The sequence below is a fragment of the Chrysochloris asiatica genome, unplaced genomic scaffold (assembly GCF_000296735.1).
Source record: "Chrysochloris asiatica unplaced genomic scaffold, ChrAsi1.0 scaffold00141, whole genome shotgun sequence".
Lineage (NCBI taxonomy): Eukaryota > Metazoa > Chordata > Mammalia > Afrosoricida > Chrysochloridae > Chrysochloris > Chrysochloris asiatica.
The window spans coordinates 1,116,908-1,137,444 of NW_006408659.1; positions in this window are offsets into that span (position 1 = coordinate 1,116,908).

Consider the following 20,537-nt stretch of genomic DNA (forward strand, 5'->3'; position numbering starts at 1 on the left):
TTCTGGTCTTCGGTGTTTAGTGTTTAATGTATCAAATCTGTTCTTCAGATTTAACATATCAAATCTGGTTTTTAGTGTTTAATGTCTGAAATTTAGAGATGATCTCTAAATTCAGGTGAGATATATTCAAGGTCATATATTGGCTATCATGGACTTGTTTTAATTTTCTTCAGCTTCAGTCTGAATTTGCATATGAGCAATTGATCAGTCTGACCTTGTTGTGGCTGATGATATGGAGCTTTTCCATAGTCCCTTTCCACACATGTAGTCAATTTGATTTCTGTGTGTTCCATCTGGTGAGCTCCAACTGTTAATTGTCTTTTATGCTGTCTAAAGAAGGTATTTGAAATGAACAAATCATTGTTTTTACAGAATTCTATCATGCAATCTCCAGCACCATTTCCATCACCAAGTCTATATTTTCCAATTACTGACCCGTTTGCTTTGCTTCCAACCTTTGTATTCCAATTGTCAATAATAATCAATGCATCTTTATTGCATGTTTGATCAATTTCAGATTGTAGAAGTTGGTAGAATTCTTCAATTTCTTCCTCACTAGCTTTAGTGGTTGGTGTGTAAATTTGAATAACACTGGTATTAACTGGTCTTCCTTGTAGTTGTATGGATATTATCCTATCACTAAGAAAGAAAAGACAGAAGTGGAATACATCCTTTGGATCTGAGGTCCCTGTGCTGTGAAACTCCTAGAACCAGAGAAAGATTGATGCCAAGACACATACTGGGCTCACATATGTTGTAAGGAGAGAAGGACCTTCCCCCAGAGTCAACAGAACAAGAAAAGTCTTCAGCTAGAGATGGCACTTTAATTCAAGTTTCTAGATTCCTAAATTGTTAAAGAATACATTTCCACCCATCTCTGGTATTTCTGTTATAATTGCACTAGATAATTAAGACAGCTGCTAATGGGAATATTGGAAGTTCAAGTCTACCTGGAAGCGCCTTAGAGATCAGCCTTTGAAAACTGTATGGAGCACAGTTATCTGATACAGTTTATTCTCAGAATAAACTCAGAAGTAATTGATACTGGTAATGCTAATGCATGCGGCTGTGGGCAAAGGCTCCTGTGGAACTCTGGGGAGACTTCAGAGAACATGCCCTGTTTTGTCCCATCTGAGAAGTGAGGAGTTAGGGTATATATCCAATGTCTATTTCCGGGCCATTAATTCATAGATCGATCCAGTCTGTGCTATGCCCTGAGCATGCTCCTGTGGCCAGAGAAAGTTCCAGGCAGAGTCATAAGTATCTGGTAAGATGTCATGAACCCACTGTAACCAGGCAGTCTGCAGGTACTCTGAAAGCTTATGGTATAGATGCATATTTGTGTGAACAGTAGTTGGGGCTCATAGTTTTCTAACTTAAAAACATACACAGGTTACTTTTCAATGAATTATACATGCCCATGTAACTAGGTATTCATGAAAAAAAAAATCTTACATAAGGGTGAATTCTTTAATGTTGAAAAATGGAGGATAGGAAGAAACCCAGTCATGTGAAGAGTGAGGAGGAGAGTCTTACTAAAGTATTCTGTATCCTTTTGCCCATTTAAATTCTGAATCTAGAACAGGAAATTTAAATCCTGGTTTTGATTGCTTGAGGAGTGAGTCTTAGCAATCATACCCTTATTCAGAATAAAATTGTTTTTTTTTTTTTTTTTTGCAGTCTCTTGCAAAATAAATTTGCAAATTTTCCACTTGGTCCAATTTTAATGTTCATACTGCTCTTCTCTAGTTATTTTCTCTATGCCGACAAATTAGTTACATTTGCCAGTTACATTATAACAAATGACTGCTTGAGGACTTCCCATCTTCTATCCTAGGTTTCTCTAATATCCATCAAAATTCCATGGAAATAATAGTTAGTTAGAAAACAGAAAGTCTCAGTTTCCTCTACAGACATCAAAGAAGAGAATGAGGATACCTGAGATTAGACTAGCTCCAGACTTTCTAATTGCAAGCTTCCCCTACTTTTCTAGCCTTCCAGCTTAAATAAATAAGTTCATATCTCTCATACTCTTGTACTGGAGTTTATCTTAAGATCTTAATGTTCCCTGAGTAATTTGTGTGGCATCAAAAGGAGTTAGAGGAACTGTGAAGGGCTGTCTTCCCCAATAACCCCGATCACAGATGTTTTTTTCCTATCAAAATTGTTTGAGTCTCCTGATTGTTGGTTTGTGTTTTCTTTCCCATGTAACAAATTCCATGAGAGGTATGTGGCTGTACTTTTGAGCAGATTGAATAATCAGTGCAAGGGAGAATATTAAAACTGATAAAATTATGAAGTCCACTGTAGGGAGAAAGCACAAACACTCCAAAATGGTCACTTTTTTGTCAACTGATGACTCCTGGTGTACTGGACTGCAAAGTTGGTTTGAACCACAAGGTCAGCAGTTCAAGCTAACCAGCCACTCCTAGGAATCCTGATACAGGGTTGCTATGGGTCAGAACCCACTCGAGAGCACTTAACAAAAACAGTGTCAACTCAAACCATATCTCCTATCCTTTTCCCCTGCTCTTGCTATGCATTACCCAAACTCCTTGTTCTCATGCTTTAGTTATGTATATATGCTAACAAGGAGTCTACAGCCTCCTCCTCCCTCAATGCATACCAAAACTAGTGTGCAATGCTATGCATACAAAAACTCTTTGCTCCTTAGGAAGGGGCAGGCAGCCCTGCACCTTGCGGTTCTCCTACCTTTCCATGTTCCGCATGTTTGTTGTTGTTGTTAAGTGCTGTCGAGTCAGTTCTGACTCATATGGACACTGTATAGTGTTTCCGAGGAGCAGCTGGTGGATTTGAACTGCTGACTTTGTGGTTTGCATTCCAGTGCTGATCCAACAGCGCCACATCAAGAGTCTGTACCATCCTTAATTGCCCTGATGTGTGTGAATCTTGTATACTCCATGATATAAAAAGACACTAGCCCATGCCCCTCAGACAGAAAATGTTGACTGTCTAGCTGCCCACCACTGGAAATAGCTGTTCTCATCTTTGTAAGTTTCCCTATTTGTAAACCATCTTTTTAACTTTATTTTCTGTTATAAACTGATGTCTCTTGGATTGACTCCTGATCACTTTTTCAGTCTCTCAGCAACCACATACACAGAAGGCTTTGTCCTTCTGGGCCTAAACCCAAATACTAGTCCAGATTTCACTTTTTCTTTGATTTCCCGAAATTTTCCAGGTGGAAGTAACATCTCTTTCCATCAGTTCACCCCTATTGACAGTATCCCTCCATTGGAGTGTCTCTGGGTATTTTGGATTTTTAAAAGACTCCTTGTTGTCTTAAATGTGTCAATGTATCTCCTAGAGAATCTTCATAATTTTTGTCCCTATGATGGAAACCTTTACTGATATTATGTACTACTATGGATTTCTGTTTAATCAATTTTTCTTTAATTTCAGACTTTGTTGTTGTTGTTAAGTGCCATCGAGTCGGTTCCAACCCATAGCGACCCTGTACAGGATTTCCGAGGCTATAAATCTCTATGGGAGCAGAACACCTCATCTTTCTCCCGCGGAACAGCTGGTAGTTTCAAACTGCTGACCTTAAGGTTTGCAGCCCGATTCATAACCACTATGCTACCAAAGCTCCTTAATTTCAGACTTTACAGTGGGAAAAGTAGATATCTATATGTAATTTGATACAGTTTTCAATAGCCCTTTTTATGACTTATTTTTTGCATGACAAGATGACACTTTCTGCTGCCATCAAAGATTTATGGTCTCAGAAACCCTACACAGTGTCACTATAAGTTGGAACTGACTCGATGGCACATGACAAAAATAGCAACAAAAATTTGGCTTCCTATAGTGAGTATGTCTACTCCCGTAAGGATTTACACCCTCGGAAACCCTGTACAGGGTCGCTATGGGTCGGAACCGACTCGACGGCACTTAACAACAACAACAACAATAGTGAGTATGTGGATTAAATGCTCAAATCATTGCATTATTAGAAGATCCACCTTGGTTCAAGTCAGAAATAAACTCAAAATGCATGTGTTAAAGGAATTCTAAATTTTCTGGTTTTGCATTGGTAATTAAAATATGTAAGGATATTATTACATAGCTGCAAGAGAGAGAGAGAGAGAGAGAGAGAAACCTTAAAGCTGTAAACCAGTATTTTAATCTGTATATAAATCCTGCCTAAAATCTCTTATTTAGTGTTTTCACAGCCTCTTTTTTTTTTCCATTTCAATATCTATATCATCTTTTTTTTTAAACTGTCCTTTTTTTTCTTTTAATGTTTTATTGTGAATTATGTGATGGTTTACATGGGAGAACATTAGCTTTACATTCATCCTATCGTATATTGCTTCATTGCCATGGTTACAGTCCCCTCCATGCATTATCAACCATCCAAAGGGTACACCCTGCAAGCCTGCCCCTGGTCATTTTTTTACAGCCTCTTTTGAATAACTCCAATGCCAGTGAATGCATAACCCCTCAAAAGGCAATACAAACCAGTGTCAGAGTTCTCATCATTTACAGAATTCAAGAACCAAATCATGGACTGTTTTAAGTGCTGTGCTAACAAATTTTGATCGCTTTGTTTGTTAGCCACTTTGGTTAATGGAATAAATACTTCAGAGAAACCCCATTAACAACCTAAATGGAAAAAGAAAACCGTTAATGTTGAAATGCAGCTCATCACAAAGCTCACCTCCTGGACTTACAAAGTCCTCGTCTTCTATTCAACTATTTGTTTGACCATATTTGGTCCAAATATGATTAAACAAATATGTGGTTAAAACAAGTAGGCAGGAGTATAGACACATTGTTCTGGTACCCGTTTAAACTGGAATTTCCCCAGTTTAGCGTACATGAGACCTAGGCAGTAGAGTAAGTAATGGTTCCTATTTTATATACAGAGCTACATAGACTACTATGCCAGAGTAAGTGGAAGCTTACTAACATTGATATGTTCTGTGAGCTGAGCAGAGTATTTGACCAGCATCCTAGTGGTGAGTAAGGATAAATAAGAGCAAATCTTTCATTTTGTGTTGGTAATCATTGCATCGGAATGGAGCTCTACTCATTTGAGGATGTCAACCAACAATACTGTGTTGGTAGTGGTAGTTGTGTGCTGTTGAGTCCGTTCCAACTCAGAGCAATCCTGCATAGGGTTTCCAAGGAGCAGCAGTGGGTTTGAACTACTGACCTTGTGGTTAGTAGCCTAGTGCTTATCTTACAGCACCACATGTTGTTGTTAGGTGCCATTGAGTTAGTTCCAACTTATATCAAACTATGCACAGCAGAACAGAACACTGCCTGGTCATGCACCAACATCACAATGGTTGTTACACTTGAACCCATTTCTGGTGCCATTGTTCCAACCCATCTTGTTGGGGGTCTTCTTCTTCTTTGCTGAACCTACACATTACCCAGCATGATATATCTTTCTCCTAGGACTGGCCCTTCCTGATAATATGTCCCAAGTATGAGAAATTATGTCTCACCATCCTGGCTTTTAAGGGGCATTCTGGCTGTAATTCTAACAACACAGATTTGTTTTTTTTCTGGCAGTCTCTGGTCTTTTAATATTCTCCTCCAACATCATAAGTCAAATGCATCAATTCTTCTATGGTTTTCCTTATTCATTGTCCAACTTTCACATGCATTTGAGGCTATTGAAAATACCATGGTAGGGTCAGGTAGTCCTTAAACTGACAGTTTTGCTCTTGAATACTTTAAAGAGGTCTTATGTAGCAGATTTGCCAAATGCAATACATCATTTGATTTCTTAATTGCTGCTTCCATGAGTATTGATAGTGAATCCAAGCAAAAGAAAGTCTTTGACAACTTCAATTTTTTCTCCATTTATCCTGATATTATTTATTGTTACAGCAATGAGAATTTTTGTTTTGTTTACACTGAGGTGCAACCCATACTGAATGCTGTGGTCTTTGTTTTTGTTTTTTAAAGCTTTTATTGTGGATTGAGTGAAAATTTACAGGGCAGATCATCAGCTTTACATTCAACAAATCATATACCTTGTTTCAATCCAATAATTGTAATCTCCTCCATGTACCATCAATTAACAATATTTCTATATTCAATTTAGCTCTTTTTATTTATTTATTTATTTATTTATTTATTTATTTATTTATTTATTTTAAACCCTCAGGCATATATAAAATTTACACCACCAGAAGGCACATTCTGCAAGTCTGCCTCCTGGCCGCCATCTCATAGTCCCCCTCTTCCCATGAATCTAGAGTCCTCAGCTGCTCCCTGTCTCCATGTCCCTGTCTCTGCCTCCATCTCTGGTATCACTGCTTCTCTGAATAAGGTCTCGCATTCCACCTGTGCTCTTCTCCCTTGATGGTCCTAGGGTCCTCTCTTTCTGGACTGTAAGATTAACTACGCCCCTGTTTTTGTTACAAAAACTCTACCTTGCAATTGTGACAGTCACAACTAGTCATGATAACAATTACTCACTATTGAATCATAAGCACTGTATCTCCATCTCTTTTAGCTAGAACCATCTATACAAGATGAAAACTATTCAGTGGGGACTCTTTTTTCCCCACACACTATTAAACTAAACTCCCCATTGAAACCTTGCAAGCCAGTCACTTCATGCCTTTATCACCCCCTCATTTTAGGTAGCCAGTGTCTAAGTTGCCCATACTTATCTGCCCTGCTAGAGGGGATAGATAGCATTGATACTTGATGTGAAGATTCCTTCATTCTCTGTTGGTATTTAGAGTTACTACCTCCATGAGTATAGGTCAAGTTCATCAAATTGTAGCAATTTACCCTCATTTCCTTTATCAAAATTGTTTTGTTCTTTCTTTCTTTCTTTTTTTTATCTTCCTTTAGTCAAGTTCTTATTATCAAGCCATCAAGGCTAGGTCAAATGGGTAGTATCTGCAACTTTGGGTGTTCTTGTGCATCTCCCCTCACTTCATATCAGCTGGATGCTTCACTCTCAGCTCTAGCCCTCTGTGGCTATGTCCTTGTCCATAGGCTCAGGTGTCCCCAGGTCTCACCACATTTTGGACCAACCAGCCATTTGCCTTCTCTCTCATCTCCAGGTCAATGGGAGCCTGTGGAACATGATTGAACTCAGCCCATCTCTTCATTGCTGCCTTTTCCCCTCTTCCACTCACCAGGAGACCAACGTGATCACCAGCAAGTTTACTTGCTTGTTCATGTATTCCTTTTGAGTTTCAGTCTTAGAGGGGGGTTGGTCCTTGATCTTTATCAAGATGTATTTTAAGTCCTCATAGTTTTCAGCAAGCAAGATTGTATTGTCTGCATATTGCAGTTTTTAATGAGATTTCCTCCAACCCTAATGCCATGTTCTTCTTCATATAATCCAAATCTCAGGTTATTTATTCATTGTACAGATTGAATAGGTACAGTGAAAGAGTACAACCCTGGCACACATCTTTCCTAATTTTGAACCATTCAGTGTCCCCTTGTTCTGTTCTAATGACTGCCTCTTGTTCTATGTACAGGTTCCTCAAGAGCAGAGTGAAATGTTCCAGAATATACCTTCTCCGCAGTGTTCCAATAGGTTGTCATGATCCTCACAGTCAAAGGCCTTTGAATAGTCAATAAAGCACAGATAAACATCTTTCGGGTATTCTCTGCTTTCACCCAAGATCCATCTGATATCAACAATGATAACCCTCTTTCCACATCCTCATCTAAATCCAGCTTGAATCTACCACAGTTCCCTGTCAATGTCTGTTGCAGCCATTTTTAAAATAATCTCTAGCAAAATTTTATTTGCATGTGATATTAATGATATTATACAATGATTTCTGCATTTTGTTTGATCTCCTCTCTTTGGAATTGACACAATGTGGGTCTCTTTCAATCAGTTGAACAGGTAGCTGTCTCCCAAATTTCTTGGCATAGATGAGTGAATGCCTATTGTGCTGCATCAGGTTGTTGAGAGATTTCAGTTTGTATTCCACCAATTATTAGAGCCTTGTTCTTTATCATTGTCTTCAGTGCAGTTTGGACTTCTTCCTTCAGGAAGAATTGGCTCTTGATCATGCTCTCTTTTGAAATGGTTGAACATTGACCATTTCTTTTGGGCACAGTTACTCTGTGTATTCCTTCCATCTTCTTTTGATGCTTTCTGCATCATTCAATATTTTGTCCATTGCTGTTGTTGTTAAGTGACATTGAGTCAGTTCTGACTCATAGTGACCCTGCATAGGGTTTCCGAGGAGCAGTTGGTGGCTTTGAATTGCAGATCTTGTGGTTTGAAATCCAGTGCTTATCCAACAACACAACACCAGGAGTCCACAGAACACTTCAATATTGCCCATTGTTGTTGTTATGTGCTGTCGAGTCAGTTCTGACCCATAGTGGCTGTGTGTAGGGTTTTCTAGGAGCAGCTGGTGAGTTTAAACTGCTGACCTTGCAGTTCAAACTGACTTTGCAGTCCAGTGCAAGTGCATTAACCAACTGAGTCACACCAGGACTCCGATATTGCCTGTTGTTGTTGTTGTTGTTGTTAAGTGCCGTCGAGTCAATCCCAACCCATAGCACCCTGTATAGGGTTTCCAAGGAGTGACTGGTGAGCTTGAACCACCGACCTTGCAATCAAACGGCTTTGCAGTCTGGTGCATTAACCCACAGTGCCACGTAGAACCCTTCAGTATTGCAAGTCAAGGCTTAATTGTTTTCTTCATTTCTTTCAGCTTGAGAAATGCTGAGCATGTTTTTCCCTTTTGGCTTCCTAACTCCAGGTCTTTGCACATTTCATTATAATACTTGACTTGTCTTATTGAACTGCCTTTTGAAATTTTCTCTTCAGTTCTTTCACTTCCTCTAATTTTTCATTTACTTTAGCATCTCTACACTGGAAAGCAAGTTTCAGAGTCTTTTCTGACATCCATTATTGTCTCTTCCTTCTTTCTTGTCTTCTTAATGACCCTTTTCTTTATTACTGTATGATGTTTTTTATGTCATCCCACAACTATTCTGGTCTTTAGTCATTAGTGTTTAATATATCAAATCTGTTCTTGAGACAATCTCTAAATTCAGGTGGGATGTGTTCAAGGTCATATGTTGGCTTTTGTGGATTTGTTTTCATTTTCTTCAGCCTCATCCTGAACTTGCATATGAGCCATTGATGGTCTGTTCTACTGTCTGCCCTTGGCCTTGTTTTGGCTGATGATGTGGAGTTTTCCCACCAGCTCTTTCCACAGAAATAGTCAATTTGATTTCTGTGCATCCCATCTGGTGAGGCCCATGTTTATGGTAGTCTTATTTATTTTAAGAAGATATTTGCAATAAAGAAGTCATTGGTCTTGCAAAATTCTGTCATGAGACCTCCAGCATCATTTCTATCACTGAAGTCATATTTTCCAACTACTAATCCTTTCTCTTTGTGTCCATCCTTTGCATTCCAATCTCCAGTAATTATTCATTATCTTGATTGCATGTTTGATCAATTTCAGCCTGAAGAAGTTGGTAGAAGTCTTCAATTTTATCATTACTGGCTTTAGTGATTGGCACATAAATTTGTATAATAGTGGTATTAATTGATTTTTGTTGTAGTCGTATGGATATTATCCTATCACAGACAATGTTATACTTCAAGACAGATCTTGAAATGTTCTTTTGATGATGCATGCAACAGCATTCCTCTTCAATTTGTCATTCCTAGCATAGTAAACCATGTGATTGTCAGATTGAAAAGGCCAGGACCAGTCCATTTCAGCTCACTAATGCATAGAATATTGATCTTTATGCATTCCATTGCATTTTTGACTATTTCCAATTTTTGTAGACTCATAATTCGTTCATTCCCTGTTGCCATTATTAATGAATGTTTACAGCTGTTACTCCTCACTTTGATTTGTGCACCATTGCCAAATGCCAAGTCCAGATAGCTGAATTCCATTCACATTATCACAGTCAACTCTACTTTGAATAGGCAGCTCTTCGCCAATTTTATTTTGAGTGCCTTCCAACCTGAGGAGCACATCTTCTGGCACTATATCTGGCAATATACTGGTGCTATTCATATTGTTTTAATACTCAATATTCTGGTTCCATCTGATAGTGTTCCACCTCTATTCATAAGGTTTTCAGTGGCTAAATATTCAGAAATAGTTCACCTCTCCTTCTTCCTAGTCTGTCTTAATCTGGAATCCCAGCTGAAACCTGTCCACATGGGGTAAACCTGCTGGTATTTAAAATATTGGTGGTATACCTTCCAGCATCACAGCAACACACAGTATGACAAACTGACAGTCAATATGTGGGCATCTCATATTAGAGAGATGCACATCAAAACAACAACATAAGAGATATCATTTCACCCCAGCATTAATAGCAAACTTTGAAAAACCAGAAACCAACAAATGATGGTGAGGATGTGGAGAAACTGGGACTCTTTTACACTGCTGGTAGGACTGTAAAATGATGTTGAAAATGGTATGACACTGTCACACAAAGTTGGAAATAGCAACACCACATGACCCAGTAATCCCTCTACTTGGCATATATCCTCAAGAAATAAGAGCCATGGCACAAATAGATATAAGCACACTAATGCTCATCACTGAACTATTCACAATGGCAAAAAGATGGAAACAGACTAAAAGTCTATCAGTGGAAGACTGGATAAACAAGCATTGATATATACACACAATAGAATACTATGCAACATTGCAGAATAGCAATAAATCCATGAAACATCCCATAACTCAGATGAATGTGGAGGGCATTATGCTAAGTGAAATTAGACATTCACAAAAGGACACACTTTGTATGAGACCATTATTGTAAAAAGTCAAGAACAGGTTTTCATGCTAAAAGAAACATCTTTGACGGTTATCAGGAGTGGGAATGAAAGAAGACTAATTCACTGGCTACTGGGTAGACAAGTGTTAACTTGGGCTAAGTTGGTAATATTCAACAAGAGGGAGGTTGGCAGAAGAATGATGACTACAGGGGAAGGCACAGGAAGGACTGCAAGTGTTAAAGGAATAGAAATAAATACTGTTACATACATAATCCTACAATAATAGCGATCTATGGGTAGATACATGGATTGGTAATACACAGGCTCAACAGGTAGTAGGGAGAACGGGACTATGCCTACAACTGTATAAAGGATTGATAGATCATATTTGTTCATTGTTAGTTACCTGTGCTGTAAACATAGTTAAGAATGTGATGGAGCTTACAAAGGAAAAAATTGTGAAAACTTCTTAAACATCACAAACACCTTGAGTGAATGAGTTGCTGGACCTGGGGGCTCAGGAACAATCTCAGGAGACACCATGGTCAGTTGGCATATCATAGTCCACAAAGACAATTTTCTATGTCCTGCATTTGTGAGTAGTGATGAAGATATCAAAAGCTCATGAACTAAGGTGCAAGCAACTATTGGTCTCTCCCTGTGAAAAGAAAGGAGAATGATGAAAATTGAATATGCCTGGAATCAATTTGTCCAATGGATTAATGGAACACTTGAACACCAGTCTTCACAACCCTGATATCTGAAAATCTTATTGATGCATGACCACTACTACCAACTATTTTGAGAGGGATCACATTAGAAGGTTTTGGATAGAGTGGGAGAAAGTGTGGAACAACGTTCAAAATTATATAAAAGATCAGGCTAACTGGTCAGAAAGAGACTGGAGGAAGCCAAGACTGTCACCCTAGGTTACCCTTTGGGTCTGAACTCATCCTTGTGGCCCAGTTTTCAGTATTCAGTTTTCAGTGAAGCAGTATATAAGTATCCAGGGGTAACAACAACATGAATGAGCTATGTACACCATGAACGGGTCAACCATTGCAGATAGAAAAGGGCAGCATTTACCTAGGAATAAAATTCAGAAGGATTGAGAAAGACGATAGAATGGAAACAAGAATTACAGGAGGAAGAGGGATAGCTGATGGTACATTGAGGGGATTACAACCATTGAAACGAAGCGAAGTGTATGGTTTGTTGAGTGTAAAATGTATGATCTGCTCTGTAAACCTTCTTTCAATTCACAACAAAAAGTTTTTGACAAAAACCTGCCATTGAAAATGCTCTAGAACACAATTCTTCTCTGATACCCATGGAGTCACCTGAAGCTGGAGTCAACTTGATGGCAGCTGGTTTTATTTGTGTTTATTTAATTACTGCCTTCCCACCTAGTTGGCAAGTGCCCAAACTCTACTTTGTTCACTAATCTTTGACAAGTACCATGGATATTGCTGTTGTCGAGTACTGTAGAATCAATTCCAATTAATAATAACCCTGTATAGGGCTTCCAAGGAGCAGCTGGTAGGCTTGAATTGCTGACCTTGTGGTTGACAGTCCAGACTGACTGCAAAATAGTGGTGGTGGTGGTTATGTGCCATGGAGTCAGTGCTGACTCGTAGTGACCATGTGTAAGGTTTCCAAGGCTGTAAAGCTTTACGGGAGCAGAAAGCCTCGTCTTTCTCCCATGGAATAGCTGGTAGTTTCAAACTGTTGGCTTTTGAGGTTAGCAGCCCAATTTGTAGCCACTACACTTCGAGAGCTCCCTGATTGGACAATAGTGAATCCTTAATATTTATGGAATAAAATGAATGCGTGAATGACTTTTAGTTTTTTAAGTAAGGATTTCAGTTAATCTCTCAGATTACAACATATATAAATATAAATATATATGAAGCTCTGGTAGCGTAGTGGTTACGAATCAGGCTGTGAGCCTCAAGGTCAGCAGTTCGAAACTACCAGCTGCTCCTCGGGAGAAAGATGAAGCTTTCTGCTCCCATAAAGATTTACAGCCTCGGAACCGACTCGACGGCACTTAACAACAAGTTGTTGTGTATATATATATATATACATATGTTGTTGTTGTTATGTGCCGTGGAGTCCATTCCAACTCATAGCGACCCTGTACAGGGTTTCCGAGGCTGTAAATCTTTACGGGAGCAGACCACCTCATCTTTCTCCCACGGGGCAGCTAGTAGTTTCGAACTGCTGACCTTGAGGCTCACAGCCCGATTCGTAACCACTACGCTACCAGAGCTCTCCCTCTCCCCCTCCCCCTCCCCCTCCCTCTCCTTATGTATATATCTTCTTTTAAACTTTGTTAACAATTCAAATGAAAACATTTCTCTTTTTTTCTGGTGACTCTTTTTTTGTTTTTTGCCAAATGCTTGAGAAAGATTACTATCTTTGGACTATTGATTTTTAGAATAGGATATAATAGATTTAAGTGCATTTTACTTCATTCAAGGTAATTTCTATAAGTAGAAAGGGAGATATATGAAACCACAAAATCAATTACTATGCTTGAATCAATAAGTACACTTTGTTATTTGTCAGACATTTCTTAGGAAATGACTTAGATAACAGCATCTGTTCTTATGTTTTGTGTGGCTTCCACTCACTAAACCAAATAAGGAAAAGCCAAAGGCTGATGATGTGTTTACCTTTGAATTGCAAAGTAGGCAGCACTTTTAGGAATTAACTTCCCAAGTGTAATTTAAATATTACAGAGCATCTGTATCTTTTGGTGTGGGGTCTAGGAATACAGACAGACCCAATTTTGACATTTCCTTATACACTCACCTACTTCCTCCACATCCTTAAAACTAAAAAATATGTAAGAGTATATATGTATGGTGAGATTATTTGCAAAACGATTATTGAGATTATTTGGAGGTTCAAGTCCACTCAAGAATACCGCGGAAGAAGGTCCTGGCTATCTACTTTAGAAAAAATCCGGCATTTAAAACCTCATGGAACATAGCTCAACTCTGATACACCATTGGGGCGAGGGTGGGTAGGTACCATGAGTTGAAATCAATCCACAGCAATTGATATTTACTTCTTCAACATGATCGACAAATTCTTATATACTGGAATGTACGGTGGAGTTGAGACTCAAATATGAGAGCTGCAGCCATGGGGAGCCCTTCACCCAGTGACACCTTGTGTACTCAGCTGTTCTGTTTCCTAGTTGATTAGAAGCAACCATTTGGAAGAAGGTGTGGCTATTTATTAATCTTTTCAATGTGGCAGGAAAATATCTGCTACATTTTGAAAAGTTCAACTACAGTCATTTCATAGGATAATTAAACCTTCAATAATCGAATATTTTTAAAATAGTCATCCAGATGAAGATAACATTGCACTGTAATAAGAGCTGCCACAGAAAATGCAGTGTGATGTAAGAATATATATACAAGGCAGCTTCAAAAAGTTCATGGAAAAATTCCATTATTTTTTAGTTCTATTTTTCCGCAAAGCCCCCTTGTGTGAGAGTGTGCGTGTACAATGTTTTTGCTGTTGTTTTTAAGTGCCATTGAGTTGATTCTGACTCATAGAAACTCTATATAGGGCTTCCAAGGAGCAGCTGGTGGGTTTGAGCTGCCAACTTTAGCAGTCCAGTTAGTGCTTAACCTATAGTGCCACACCAGGACTCCTCTCTCTTTCTTTATAAATAAATCTACACACACACAGTTATAGTAAGTGCTATTGAGTCAATTCCAACTCCTAGCAACCCTGTAAAGGAGTTGTTGTTGTTGTTAAGTGCCATCAAGTCAGTTCTGACCAATAGTGACCCTGAACAGGGTTTCCAAGGCTGTAAATCTTTACTGGAGAAGTAAGCCTTATTTTCCTCCCGTGGAGCAGCTGGTAGTTTCGAACTGTTGATCTTGAAGTTTGCAGCCTGATTTGTAACCACTACACTACCAGCGCTCCTTTGTAAAGGAGTGGCTGGTGTTTTTAAACTGCCAATGTTGCAGTTCAAACTTGAATCTACCTTGTGGTAGATTCGAACTGCTGACCCTGAAGTTAGCAGCCCAACTCCTAACTCACTATGCTACCAGGGCTTACTGATATGGATCGGAACCGACTCGACGGCACTTCACAATACAACAACAATGATGTTACTGAAGTCAGGGAAATTTCTAGGGAGAGGGAAGAAGCAACAATGAAATAGAAGTCAACTACTTCCACAAATTCATATGCTGTTGTAGTTGTTGTTAAGTGCTGTCAAGTTGGTTTCAACCCATAGTACCTTGTATAAGGTTTCCAAAGAGAAGCTGGTGAGCTTGAATCGATTGTGGTTCCAGCGCATTAACCCACAGTGCCACACCAGGACTCCCTCCTGATCTGCTTCAGTCTTTTTATCTGACTTCACTCATGCTATCTTTATATCACTTCCTGCAGTGGGTTGTTAATTGCTGTTGTTTGAATCCAACTCATAGTGACCCTGCTTTGGGTTTCAGAGGCTGTGGATCTTTTCAGGAGCAGAAAGCCTCATCTTTTCTCTCACTGAGCAGCTTGTGAGCTTGAACCATCAACCTTTTTTATGGGTGTTCCCTTGAAAATGCTGCTCCTTCCACCAGACTCTTTTTTTTTTTTTTTTCCATCTATGCCAACTAAATTTTGTACTCATTCTTCAAGTCTCAGCTAAAATGCCTTTTTCTTAATATGAATTTCCCTGATCCCACAGCCTGTAATTCACATGTTCTCCAAGTACACAGAGTCACTATGAGTCTGAACTGATTAAATAACAAGCATAGGGTTACCTTGCAGATGTACTCGGGTAGCACTATGCTTGTCTCCTGGGATGTTTGGAAGCTGATACTGACCTTTGGCCAAGGTAAGGAAGAAATGTGCTAGTTAGGAATTTGTCATGTTCTGTCTATACTTCAAAACTCCCCTGAAGGCAACCTGTATCAGCTTGTTAATAATGTTCAGAGATATGTGGAATGATAGTTTGTACCTGGTTTAACAGGTTTTACCAGTTGTCTCTGAGTTGATTCTAATTCATAGTGATTGTGTGTGTGTGTCAGAACTATATTCCTTAAGGTTTTCAATGACTGGTGTTTCAGAAGGAGATTTACTGAGATGCCTCTGGGTGGGCTTGAACCTTCAGGCGTTTGGTTAGCAGCCAAGTGTGTTAATCACTTACATTACCAAGGAACTCCAGCTGGTTATACAGCCTGGTTTTAGCTATATGGTCAGGAGATAAATAAAAAAGACCCACCAATAAAAAAGAGCTGCACTCATCGTAAGAGAGATTTCAAATATCTTCAACTGAATTATAATCTAGTTATAGGGGAAAGCAGGGACCATATCTAGTTTCGCATTCCATTTCTTCTGACATCTGCCATTGTGCTTGATATGTGGTAAGCAAGGATGCAACCAAGGGAACAGATACTACTCTATACATTTAAAAAAAAAAACTTTTTTATTGTGAGTCAACTAAAGGTTTACAGACCAGACCATCCGTTTTACATTCAACAAATCATACACTTTGTTTTATCTCAATGATTGTAATCCCCTCCATGGAACATCACTTATTTCACTTCCTCTCTGTGTGACCTTTTTTTCACCACTCTTCTGAGTTTTGCCTTTGGGTAAATGCTTCCCATTTGATCTCACATAGTTGCTCTCTCTATAGCATGCATCCCTCACTAGTGTTGTCTCTTCACATACCTGTCTATTGCTTGGCTGAAAATTGAGCTGTAAGGGGTAAGCTCAGTAGGTTGACCAAGGGCCATAGTCTTGTGATTTCACCAGTCTCTATCTGACTAGTCAGCCTGGATTTTTTGTTTTTGTTTTTTTAAGATTTTGCTATTTTTCCATGTTTTTTCCCACTCTATCCAGGACCTTCTAAAGTGATCCCTTTTAGAGCAGTTAGTTGGTCAACCACTCCAAATTTTTACACAAGTGATTTTCATGCAAGGAGTCGGGTACACAGATAATGAAAGAGGCTGAGAAACCAACCAAGGTTTTCCAATGGAATGACTGGTAGTTTCGAACTGCTGACCTTAAGGTTAGCAGCCCAGCTCATAACCACTATGCTACCAGAGCTCATTAGGCAAAGTGTAGCAGCCCAGATAGTACAACAAAAGGGAGCTGGTACTGTTCTTTGGTTGGAGGAACAGAGGGAGCAGGGGGGGCAGTCAGAGTTCAGGGACCAGGGTCATCAGATGGAGGCTGAAACAATGGTAGTATTTTCAGGCATCGCTGAAGCCATGGAGGAAACAGATACAGCCATTGCCAGGGATGCTGTCCCAGGTAGAAAAGGAAAAGAAGGACCTTAGCTTCTCTTCTCCGTCTGTTCTCCTTTTGTCTGTGCCTCCCATTATCAGAATATAGCTGCAATGATGAACACAGAAGCTTGGGAAAAACACCCAAAAAAATCACTGTCCTATGGAGGAAGAGAGAGGAATGTTCCCTGGGTTTTCATAACAAACCATACCAAAACTACTACCGTTGAGTTGATTCTCACAATGTTCTTATGGTAAGGTTTCCGAGACTGTACATCTTTATGGCAGTACACAGCCTCATCTTTCTCCTGCAATGCATCTGGTCGTTGACCATATGGTTAACAGTCCAGTGCCTAATCCACAGTGCTACTAGGAGTCCTTTTTCATAATAAGTGCTCAATAAATATATATGGAATAATTAATAAAACCAAATTATAGGGGAGAATAGAACGAGGGGAGCCAACAGATTCAACAGGCCTTAACAGTACAATTCTATAACAGACATGTTAAATAGAACTAAGGACTTGAGACAGAGGCTCAAGGACAGGACACAGTGTGTAGCTTCCTGCATTTAGTGATGATACGATTGCTCACCCACCCTCCCTTCTGTGGCTGACACTTTCTTTAGCATGCTAAGTGTGCTTTAACTTGGGATCCATTTAATCTTTTTTTTTTTTTTTTTGATACTTTGTTATTCACCTCATTCTTTATATGCTTATTTCAGTATTTAGTTTTTGTGAATCTTTATTTCTCTCACAAAAATTGATATTTGTCTCACTTTTAATTTCCTTAAGAGGGGAATACCACACTAGTGCCTGTGAATCCCAATATATGAATATTTCAAATTGTCTTATTAAAGTCGCTACATCTATAGACCGTCACCCATCTGTCAGTTTGTATTGTGGGGTCTTGTATGTTGCTGTGATGTTGGAAGCTACACTGTCAATATTTCAATATACTAGCAGGGTCACTAACAGTAAACAGGTTCCTGAGGAGCTTCCAGATTAAAAAAGACTGGGAAGAAATGTATTGCAATGTACTTCCAAAATGTAACCAGCAAAAATCCTTCTGAATCCTAGCTGAACATTGTGATGTATACATATTATCAGGTCTGAGTCATGGTGACCCATCGTGCAACAAAATGAGACACGGCCCAGGCCTGAGCCATCCTCATGACCACAGCTATGTCTGAACCCACTGTTGCTGTCACTATGTAAATCTGTGAGGCTGAACCATCAACCTTGCAGTTCAAACCGACCTTGAGGTCCAATGCTTATCATACAGTGCTACACCAGGACTCCTTACTAAGTATGACCTTCCTCCTTTCTGTTGACCCTCTACTTTACTAAGCATGATATCTTTCTCCAGGGACTGGTCCCTCTTGGTAACATATACAAAGTATCTAAGATGAAGTCTTGTCATTCTTGCTTCTAAGGAGCATTTGGGCTGTACTTCTTCCAAGATAGATTTGTTTATTTTTCTGGCAGTCCATGTTATATTCAATATTCTTTGCCAATACCATAATTCAAATGCACCAATTCTTCTATGGTCTTCTTTGTTAATTGTCCAACTTTCACATGCATATGAGACAATTGAAAATACTATAACTTAGGTCAAGCACCTCATAATACTCAAAGTGACATCTTTGCTTTACAACAATTTTTAGAGAAGTCTTTTGGAGCCAAGTTGTCCAATGCAATCTGTTGTTTGATTTCTTGGCTGCTTCTTCTGTGGATATTGACTGTGCATCCAAGTAAAATGAAATCAAACTCTTCTCCACTTATCATCATGTTTACTGGTTCAGTTGTGAGGATTTTTGTTTTCTTTATGTTGAGCCACAAGCCATACTGAAAGCTGTAATCTTTTACCTTCATTAAGTTCTCTTCACTTGCAGCAAGCAAAAATGTTTGTTATTGTTGTTAAGTGCTGTGGAGTCGGTTTTGACTCATAGCGACCCTGTATAGGGTTTCTGAGGAGTGGCTGGTGAGCTTGAATTGCCGACCTTGCAGTGCAAACCTATCTTTCAGTCCAGCATATTAACCCACAGTGTCCCACCAGGACTCCAAGCAGGCAGCTGAGCTCTACAAACACCCTTATCTACGTTCATTTGCAAACTTCTCCTAGGATACCTTGTTAATAGAACACCAATCCAGAAAAAATGATTTATATCCTGTACACAGTATATCCTCTGGTAGCGTAGTGGTTACGAATCGGGCTGTGAACCGCAAGGTCAACAGTTCAAAACTACCAGCTGTTCCGCGGGAGAAAGAGGAGGCTTTCTGCTCCCATAAAGATTTACAGCCTCGGAAACCCTGTTCAGGGTCGCTATGGGTCAGAACCGACTCGACGGCACTTAACAACAACAACAACACAATATATCCTGTGTCAATATTTTAAAAAAATAACACAATTAAAAAAAGCTATTAACAGCAAATTTATGTTTGTGTGTAGAAGGAATCTGAATTCCTTTTTTCCTTCTCCCAATGTTGCCCTTTAAAAAAACACAAACAAAAAACTGCAGCAAGAGTGGTTCTCTTGGGCACTTTCTTAGCTACATCGTGAATTGAGTAAATTGTGAATTCAACAAAAATTGCTAAACTAATAGTACTAGGGCTGATTCATTTGTAACAATTAGACATAACCTAATCCTGAGTGAGGGCTGAATGTATCTTGCTTTCTGTCTTTTGTGCTTACAGTTTTCAATGATTGATAAAGCTCAATTCAAGACTGAAGAAGCAAAACTGCCAGTGGGATTTATCAAATGGTTTCTGCTGCTGAATCAGTTCTCAGTGCTGCGTTTGCACATTCTTTATCTTAATTCTTAAGGATGAATTGGTCACATTGGGAAGTTTGTAAAAAGCTACATTCATTTTGAAAAGACAGCATACTAGAACAAAAAAGAATACTCAGAATCACATTCCAAAATTTTGCACTGGGAAATGAAAGCATGCCATTTGTAGTAGGGGCTATTGGTGCTTCACTAAACCCTGTTTGATCAATCCTGTTGGCAGTTTGTTTCTTCAAATTTCACATTCTTCATTAGGTCCTTCATTCTCTGATGCCCTTAGTTTCTCTTAGAAGTTTCTCCATCACAGGCTCTGTTTCAAGAGAACACAACCTAAGAACACTGTTTTGGTTACCTAACTATCTAAAGCGGTTCGAAACTACCAGCCGCTCCGCGGGAGAAAGATGAGGCTTTCTACTCCCGTAAGGATTTACACCCTCGGAAACCCTGTACAGGGTCGCTATGGGTCGGAACCGACTCGACGGCACTTAACAACAACAACAACAACTATCTAAATGCTACAAGAAATTAGTTAGGTTCCGGGGACAAATGTTTTTAAACCCTGTTAGACATGATCCATTGGAATGCTACTACTGGAACTAGTACCTAAGGAGCTCTGGTAGTATAGTGCTTATGAGCCTGGCTGTCCACCTCAACGTCAGCATTTCGAAACTACCAGCTAGTGGCTACTTCTTATAGCAATTTGTTGTTGTTGTTGTTGTTGTTATGTGCCGTGGAGTCGGTTCCGACTCATAGC